Here is an 8,466-nt window from a genome sequence, read left to right on the forward strand (position 1 = left end):
CACACACACACACACACACACACACACACACACTCACACATGCGCACGCACGCACACACACATCACACACGCACACACACACACACGACACACACAGGGAGAGGGAGACACACACACACACACAGACAGATAGACATATGTATGCACACACATACACACACGTATACAAACACACACACACACACACACACACACACACACACACACACACACACACATACACACACACACACATACACACACACACATTTTCAGAGTAAGTGAACACGCCAACAGAACCGCTGCTGTTGGTGACATAGTAGAAATAAACGACACACTGGAGGGCAACACCGTTGAACGCGTACCTCACCCACCTGCAAATCATCATCAAACACAACCCCACGGGTGACATAAACATATTTATGAACACAAACGGCCAAGAGAATTTGAACCAGTCACTCAGTGATGTGAATACATTGAACTCAGTGTGAGCTACCCACAAAAGCGCACATCATAATTGTCATCAGATTACTCAGTGATGTGAATACATTGAGCTCAGTGTGAGCTACCCACAAAAGCGCACATCATAATTGTCATCAGATTACTCAGTGATGTGAATACATTGAACTCAGTGTGAGCTACCCACAAAAGCGCACATAATAATTTATTGTTATCAGACTACTCAGTGATGTGAATACATTGAACTCAGTGTGAGCTACCCACAAAAGCGCACATCATAATTGTCAACAGATTACTCAGTGATGTGAATACATTGAACTCAGTGTGAGCTACACACAAAAGCGCACATCATAATTGTCATCAGATTACTCAGTGATGTGAATACATTGAGCTCAGTGTGAGCTACCCACAAAAGCGCACATCATAATTGTCATCAGATTACTCAGTGATGTGAATACTTTGAGCTCAGTGTGAGCTACCCACAAAAGCGCACATCATAATTTATTGTTATCAGATTACTGAGTGATGTGAATACATTGAACTCAGTGTGAGCTACCCACAAAAGCGCACATCATAATTGTCAACAGATTACTCAGTGATGTGAATACATTGAACTCAGTGTGAGCTACACACAAAAGCGCACATCATAATTGTCATCAGATTACTCAGTGATGTGAATACATTGAACTCAGTGTGAGCTACACACAAAAGCGCACATCATAATTGTCATCAGATTACTCAGTGATGTGAATACATTGAACTCAGTGTGAGCTACCCACAAAAGCGCACATCATAATTGTCATCAGATTACTCAGTGATGTGAATACATTGAACTCAGTGTGAGCTACACACAAAAGCGCACATCATAGTTGTTATCAGATTACTCAGTGATGTGAATACATTGAACTTAGTGTGAGCTACACACAAAAGCGCACATCATGAGTGTTATCAGACTAGTTGGCTTCAAATCTGACATGAAACTGCAAAACAAATATTCGTTGTGGATTACACACGCTTGTGTGTGTGTGTGTGTGTGTGTGTGTGTGTGTGTGTGTGTGTGTGTGTGTGCGGGTATGCGTGCCTGTCTGTCTGTCTGTCTGTCTCTCTCCTTTCCACCCCCTCTCTCTTTCTCTCTCCTTCCCACCCCCCCCCCTCTCTCTCTACCTCCCTCCCTCTCTCTCTCTCTCTCTCTCTCCTTCCCACCCTCGTGTGTGTGTGTGTGTGCGGGTATGCGTGCCTGTCTGTCTGTCTGTCTGTCTCTCTCCTTTCCACCCCCTCTCTCTTTCTCTCTCCTTCCCCCCCCCCCCCCCCTCTCTCTCTACCTCCCTCCCTCTCTCTCTCTCTCTCTCTCCTTCCCACCCTCTCTCTCTCTGTTCGATTTTTATGTGTTGTAAGTTGCCAGTCTCTAAGCAGCGCTATACTCTAATCCTATTACCTCACAAAACCAGAAGCGTATTCCAGCCAATCTGCATTCTGTTTCTGACATAAGCAAGACGAATTGCAGAGCTAATCACATTCGCATGCAAATATGCAACGTAAGGTGCTTTTGAAAGGCGTGGAATCTCAAATGTGCACACGGTGTATAAAAGATTGTATTTTTTCTAATGTATTTATGAAAAGCATGGAATTTGACATATGCACATGATACATACAACACTTAGTTTATTAATTGAAACACCACCACAACCACCACCACCACCACCAACAACAACAACAACGACAGCTACATAAGCTTTACTTTGGAAACTGTAGACACTGCTGTATCCTTTAACAAAATGAACTCAACTTATCTGAAATAAACTAAAATGAAATTAAGTAAAAGAGAGAGAGAAAAAAAAGATAAACAGGCTGTGCAATACTCTCCTTCGGTCCCAAACCGACCTTGCAACCATTTCCCCGTTTTAAACTTCAGATATTTATTACTTCAGTTGTTCTTGTTAGTGTGGTTTAAGTGTCAAAAGAAGAGTTTCTTGTTCCTGCCCACACTAACTTTTTTTTTTTAGAAGACGTATCTAAAACATTTTTTTTCTCCTCTCTGTTTCGCCTACGTAGTCTGGAAGTGCACGAAGTCTCAGTTTCACTTTCAGACAGAAATAAAACGTGCTGAAAAAAAAAGAAAAGAAAAAAAGAAAAAAGGTGTGTGCCTTTGTTAAGGAGGTGATTCACTTGTCGACCAGTGTCATACAACTGTGCTGAAAATTGTACGCATCTGGAAAACGTTTATTTCCACATTAGTACCCAACTGGAAAACGTTGATTTCAAAATTAGTACCCAACTGGAAAACGTTGATTTCAAAATTAGTACGCAGACTGGAAAACGTTGATTTCAACATTAGTACGCGGCTGGAAAAATGTTTATTTCATCATTAGTACGCAGACTGGAAAACGTTGATTTCAACATTAGTACGCAAACTGGAAAACGTTTACTTGAACATTAGTACGCAGCTGGAAAACGTTTGTTTGAACATTAGTACCCGAAGTGGAAAACGTTTATTTCAACATTAGTACGGAACTGGAAAACATTTTATTTCAACATTAGTACCCAAACTGGAAAACGTTTTATTTCAACATTAGTACCCAAACTGGAAAACATTGTATTTCAACATTAGTACCCAAACTGGAAAACGTTTATTTCAACATTAGTACCCAAACTGGAAAACGTTTATTTCCACATTAGTACCCAACTGGAAAACATTTTATTTCAACATCAGTTCGCAGACTGGAAAACGCTGATTTCAACATTAGTACGCAAACTGGAAAACGTTTGTTTGAACATTAGTACGCAGCTGGAAAACGTTTGTTTGAACATTAGTACGCAGCTGGAAAACGTTTGTTTGAACATTAGTTCGGAACTGGAAAACATTTCATTTCAACATTAGTACCCAAACTGGAAAACATTGTATTTCAACATTAGTACCCAAAGTGGAAAACGTTTATTTCAACATTAGTACGGAACTGGAAAACATTTTATTTCAACATTAGTACCCAAACTGGAAAACGTTTATTTCAACATTAGTACCCAAACTGGAAAACATTGTATTTCAACATTAGTACCCAAACTGGAAAACATTTTATTTCAACATTAGTACCCAAACTGGAAAACATTTTATTTCAACATTAGTACCCAAACTGGAAAACATTTTATTTCAACATTAGTACCCAAACTGGAAAACGTTTATTTCAGCATTAGTACCCAAACTGTGCAACCTTCACCAGTCGTGAAAGTAAACTAAATGAAGAAAATGATTTATCACATGTTGAGCACGATATGACATGTTAGCTTGTTGTTGCTCCACTGTTTGTGTGTACAGTGCCGAATATGTTTCTTGAAAAAAAAAAAAAAAAAAAAAAACAGCCAGCTACACCACCATGAATGATTTACAACATGACGCGAGCATCGACGAAGAAGCATGATATTCGATTTCACTGGTCACTGTCCGCGTGCGCGCGTGCTGTCAGTGTGTGTGTGTGTGTGTGTGTGTGTGTGTGTGTGTGTGTGTGTGTGTTGTATTTGTATTTCTTTTTATCACAAAAGATTTCTCTGTGTGAAATTCGGGCTGCTCTCCATAGGGAGAGCGCGTCGCTACACTACAGAGGCACCCTTTTTATTATTTTTTTTCCTACGTGTAGTTTTATTTGTTTTTCCTATCAAAGTGGAATTTTTCTACAGAATGTTGGCAGGAACAACCCTTTTGTTGCCGTGGGTTCTTTAACGTGCGGTAAGTGCATGCTGCACACGGGACCTCGGTTTATCGTCTCATCCAAAAGACTAGCGTCCCGACCACCACTCAAGGTCTAGTGGAGGGGGTGAGAAAATATCGGCGGCTGAACCGTGATTCGAACCAGCGCGCTAAGATTCTCTCGCTTCCAAGGCGGACGCGTTACCTCTAGGCCATCACACTGTGTGTGTGTGTGTGTGTGTGTGTGTGTGTGTGTGTGTGTGTGTGTGTGTGTGATTTCATCATACGCCCTCTGTAGCATGAAAAATAGAACAGTTTGGATCTCGTGCGAGAAGAAGAAGAAGAAGAAGAAGAAACAGAAACAGAAAAAAAAAACCCAACCAAACAAAAAAGAACATTTCATGGCGTGACTGTGGTGGAAGACAGTGCCTGATAGTGCATCGCCATCCTTTGGGGAAAGAAAAAAAGAGGAAAAAAGAAAAATAAGAAATGACAAGGGCGATAATCAAGTGCTGAATTCTGATCGGTCCGTCCTCTCGCTTGGCCTCTCCAGCCCCACCCCCCCCCCCCTTCCCTCACTGTTTCTCCTCCTCCTACTCCTCCTCCTCCTCCCTTCCCACTACACGTACTCTCTTCCCATTCCTCTCTCTCTCTCTCCTCTCTCTCTCTCTCTCTCTCTTCCTCTCTCTTTCTCTCTCTCTCTCTCTACCCCCCCCCCTCTCTCTCTTACTCTCACTCTCTGTCTCTCTTATTATTATCTCTCTCTACCTATCTCTTATGTCTTTTTGAACGCGATCATGTTTTCCTGTCAACCTGTGTGTCTATCATATGGCTCTGTGTGTGTGTGTGTGTGTGTGTGTGTGTGTGTGTGTGTGTGTGTGTGTGTGTGAGTGTGTGTGTGTGTGTGTGTGTGTGTGTGTGTGTGTGTGTGTGTGACTCTCTGTCTCTGTTTGTGTGTGTCTATCTACCTCTCTCTCTCTCTGTGTGTGTGTGTGTGTGTGTGTGTGTGTGTGTGTGTGTGTGTATCTGTCATTCTCTGTCTCTGTCTTTTTGTGTGTCTATCTATCTCTGTGTGTGCGTGTGTGTGCGTGTGTGTGCGTGTGTTTCTCTCTCTATCTTTGTCACTTTGTGTGTGTGTGTGTGTGTGTGTGTGTGTGTGTGTGTGTGTGTGTGTGTGTGTGTGTGTGTGTGTGTTTCTCTACCTCTGTCTCTCTCTGTCTCTGTATGTCTGTCTATATATCTATATTTTCTCTCTGTGTGTTTCTGTCTATCTCTGTCTCTATGTTTCTTCGTCTCTGTCTGTCTGTGTGTCTGTCTGTGTGTCTGTCTCTCTCCCTCTGTCTCTCTCTCTCTCTCTCCCTGAAAGTGATCTTGTTTTCATTTCCTCACACCCTTTCAACAAGTTACGGGCATTGACCTTTAGGAACAAATTATTGATCCTGACTCTCATTTCATAAATAATTCTGGTTTGCTTTGTTTTGTTTTCAGATGGAACAGAAAAAAAAGGACTTAGTTTCAACAGTGTCGTGTTATTTCTGTAACACCCTAGTTGTCTTCTGTGGTGAGCGGGTATGAGGCTTTTCCTTCTCATCATCATCATCATCTTCTCTCTCTCTCTCTCTCTCTCTCTCTCTCATCTTGACGTTATAATTATGCTCTGATCCAAATATAATTACTCAGAAATACAAAGTTATTGAAGTAAAAATAAGATCACTAGCGAAATTTATCGCCCTAGCTTGGGATTGTCAGAAGAATAATTATCTTCGGGAGCCTTATAGTTATCGAAAAAAAACAACAACAAAAAACAACAACAAAAAAACCCCCACTGTTATCCTGATGCCAGTTCCACAGTTTATAATTCTGAATGACTTTGTAGAAAGTCGGATGGTCGAGCTTTTTTATTTTCCTTTTTTAATCTTAACAGTATGTTGTATTTTATGATTTTGTTGATGTTATTGTTGTTGTTGTTCTTTGTCGTTGATTTCTTTTTACTCTTAGCAATGTGTCAATTGCTCTGTAAACCGCCATTATTCTTTTGTTCATGCATTGCCCCCCTTGCCAAAGGATAGTATTGTCAATGACAATAAAACAATGTCCATATGCATGTCCGTCTCTCTCTCTCTCTCTCTCTCTCTCTCTCTCTCTCCTCTCTCTCCTCCTCCTCCTTCTTCTCCTCGTTTTCCTCCTTCTCTTCCTTTTTCCTGACTAATCGTTTCTGTAGTCAATATTCAACTTTTGATATCCGTGTGTATATGACATTTGTTGTTGTTGTTTTTTCCCCAATAAGCCTGCTTCACAAATCGATTGCTGTGCTGCGTTTGACATTTGATGATAGTGTTTTCACGTGCCTTTTTGTGTTGGCCGCATCTTAGGTTAGTCGAATAATGCTTAACTACACATGAATATAGTTTACTGGGTTTGGAGGGGTTTCTTTTATATATATCTTGGTTTTCCAGTCTCTTGCATCGATATCTTCTGGTCATTATTTCCTTTGCTAAGCCACAAGTCACATTTCCGAGTCTGACATAAGGTAGGCAGCGAATACCATAATAATTATCACATTCAGGTGTAAATATTCACGCGTTGTTTTGTTGTGAAAGACATAGATTCTAAAATGCACACATAATGACCCTCCACCAAACATGAATTTTCCTTTCTGTTTAAAAAAAAAAAAAGAAGAAAATCTATTGGAATCCACTGGAATACGCGTAGGCATTACATTGCGTCCTTTAAAATGAAATGTAAAAAAAAAAATAATAATAAAAATAAAAATAAAAATAAATAAATTAAAAAAAAAGAAAAAAAAAGAAGTGAAAATAAAATATGAATTAAAAAAAAAAAGATTTTCAATACACACGCAGCAATAATTTCAACCCGTCCACCTTCTTCATCCTCCGACCTCCCTCATTTATAACTTCAGACGTGGTCTTCAACTGTTTTTTTTTTTTTATTTATAATTTTTTTTCTTTTCTTTTTTATAAAATGTCAAAGAACAATAACTTGTCTCGCTCTTCTCTCCCTTCGCTCCTTTTTGGACCGATGTTTGTGTGAGACAAACTTTTGCTTCCCCCCCCCCCCCTCCTCTCGCCTACATTGTCTGAAAGTTTCAGCTTCTGTTTCACTTTCAGATAGAGATAAACATGAAAAGAAAAGAAAAAGAAAGAAAGAAAAAAAAAAAAAAAAGAATGTGTGTAGCTCTTGGCAAAAGAAAAGAAAAGGTAAGGGCTTTAAAAAACGAAAAATAAAAAAGAAAGAAAAAAGAAAAGACAAAAAAAAAAAAAAAAAAAAAAGAAAGAAAGTCCTTTTTCTAGTAACGTCATATCACTACGCCCTGTCTCTGTCTCTCTGTCTCTGTTTCTCTTTATCTGTCTGTCTGTCTATCTCTCTATCTATATCTTATCTATCAATCGATTTATCTACACACACACACACACACACACACACACACACACACACACACACACACGCACACACACACATATATATATATATATATCTTCATTAATCAGTATTTCTTTCACATGCATTTGAAGAGCAAACAAACAAACAAAGCACACAAAAAAAAGAAAGAAAGAAAAAGAAAACACCCTCCTCACACACGAATACAGACAACATATAAAACAAAACAAATAGGAAGCTGTGTGGTAGTGGTGGTGGGTAGGTGTGTGTGGAGGAGGCTCGGGGGGGGGGGAGGTGGGGGGGGGAGGGTCTGGTGGGGGGGGGGGGCGGCTGAATACAATAGAGCACATTCATAAAATGGTCATACTGGTTTATAATATTCCCGTTCCTGGCATCAGAGGGTTTTTTTCCCATCCCTCTTGCGGCCAGTCAGTGGCAGTGTGTGTGTGTGTGTGTGTGTGTGTGTGTGTGTGTGTGTGTGTGTGTGTGTGTGTGTGTGTGTGTGTGTGTGTGTTTGTGTGCGTGTATGCGTGTGCGAGTGTGTAAGTGTACACATGTGTCAGGAGAGCTCTGTGCGCGTGCGTCCGTGTGTGTGTGTGTGTGTGTGTGTGTGTGTGTGTGTGTGTGTGTGTGTGTGTGTGTGTGTGTGTGTGTGTAGGCTGTATGTTTTACATTTATTTGCTTTTTTGTTTATTCAATATCATTATTGTTTATTTTATTTGTATCATCATCATCATCATCATTATTATTATTATTATTATCATTATCTTTTCTTATATATTATATATCTTTTATATATATATATATATATATATATATATATATATTAGATATTCATTATCTCTTTTTCTTCTTCTTTTTTTCTTTTCTTTTTTCTCATGACCTGACTAAGCGCGTTGGGTTACGCTGCTAGTCAGGCATCAGCTTGGCAGATGTGGTGTAGCGTGTAT

The sequence above is a fragment of the Babylonia areolata genome, chromosome 26 (genome assembly GCF_041734735.1).
Source record: "Babylonia areolata isolate BAREFJ2019XMU chromosome 26, ASM4173473v1, whole genome shotgun sequence".
Lineage (NCBI taxonomy): Eukaryota > Metazoa > Mollusca > Gastropoda > Neogastropoda > Buccinidae > Babylonia > Babylonia areolata.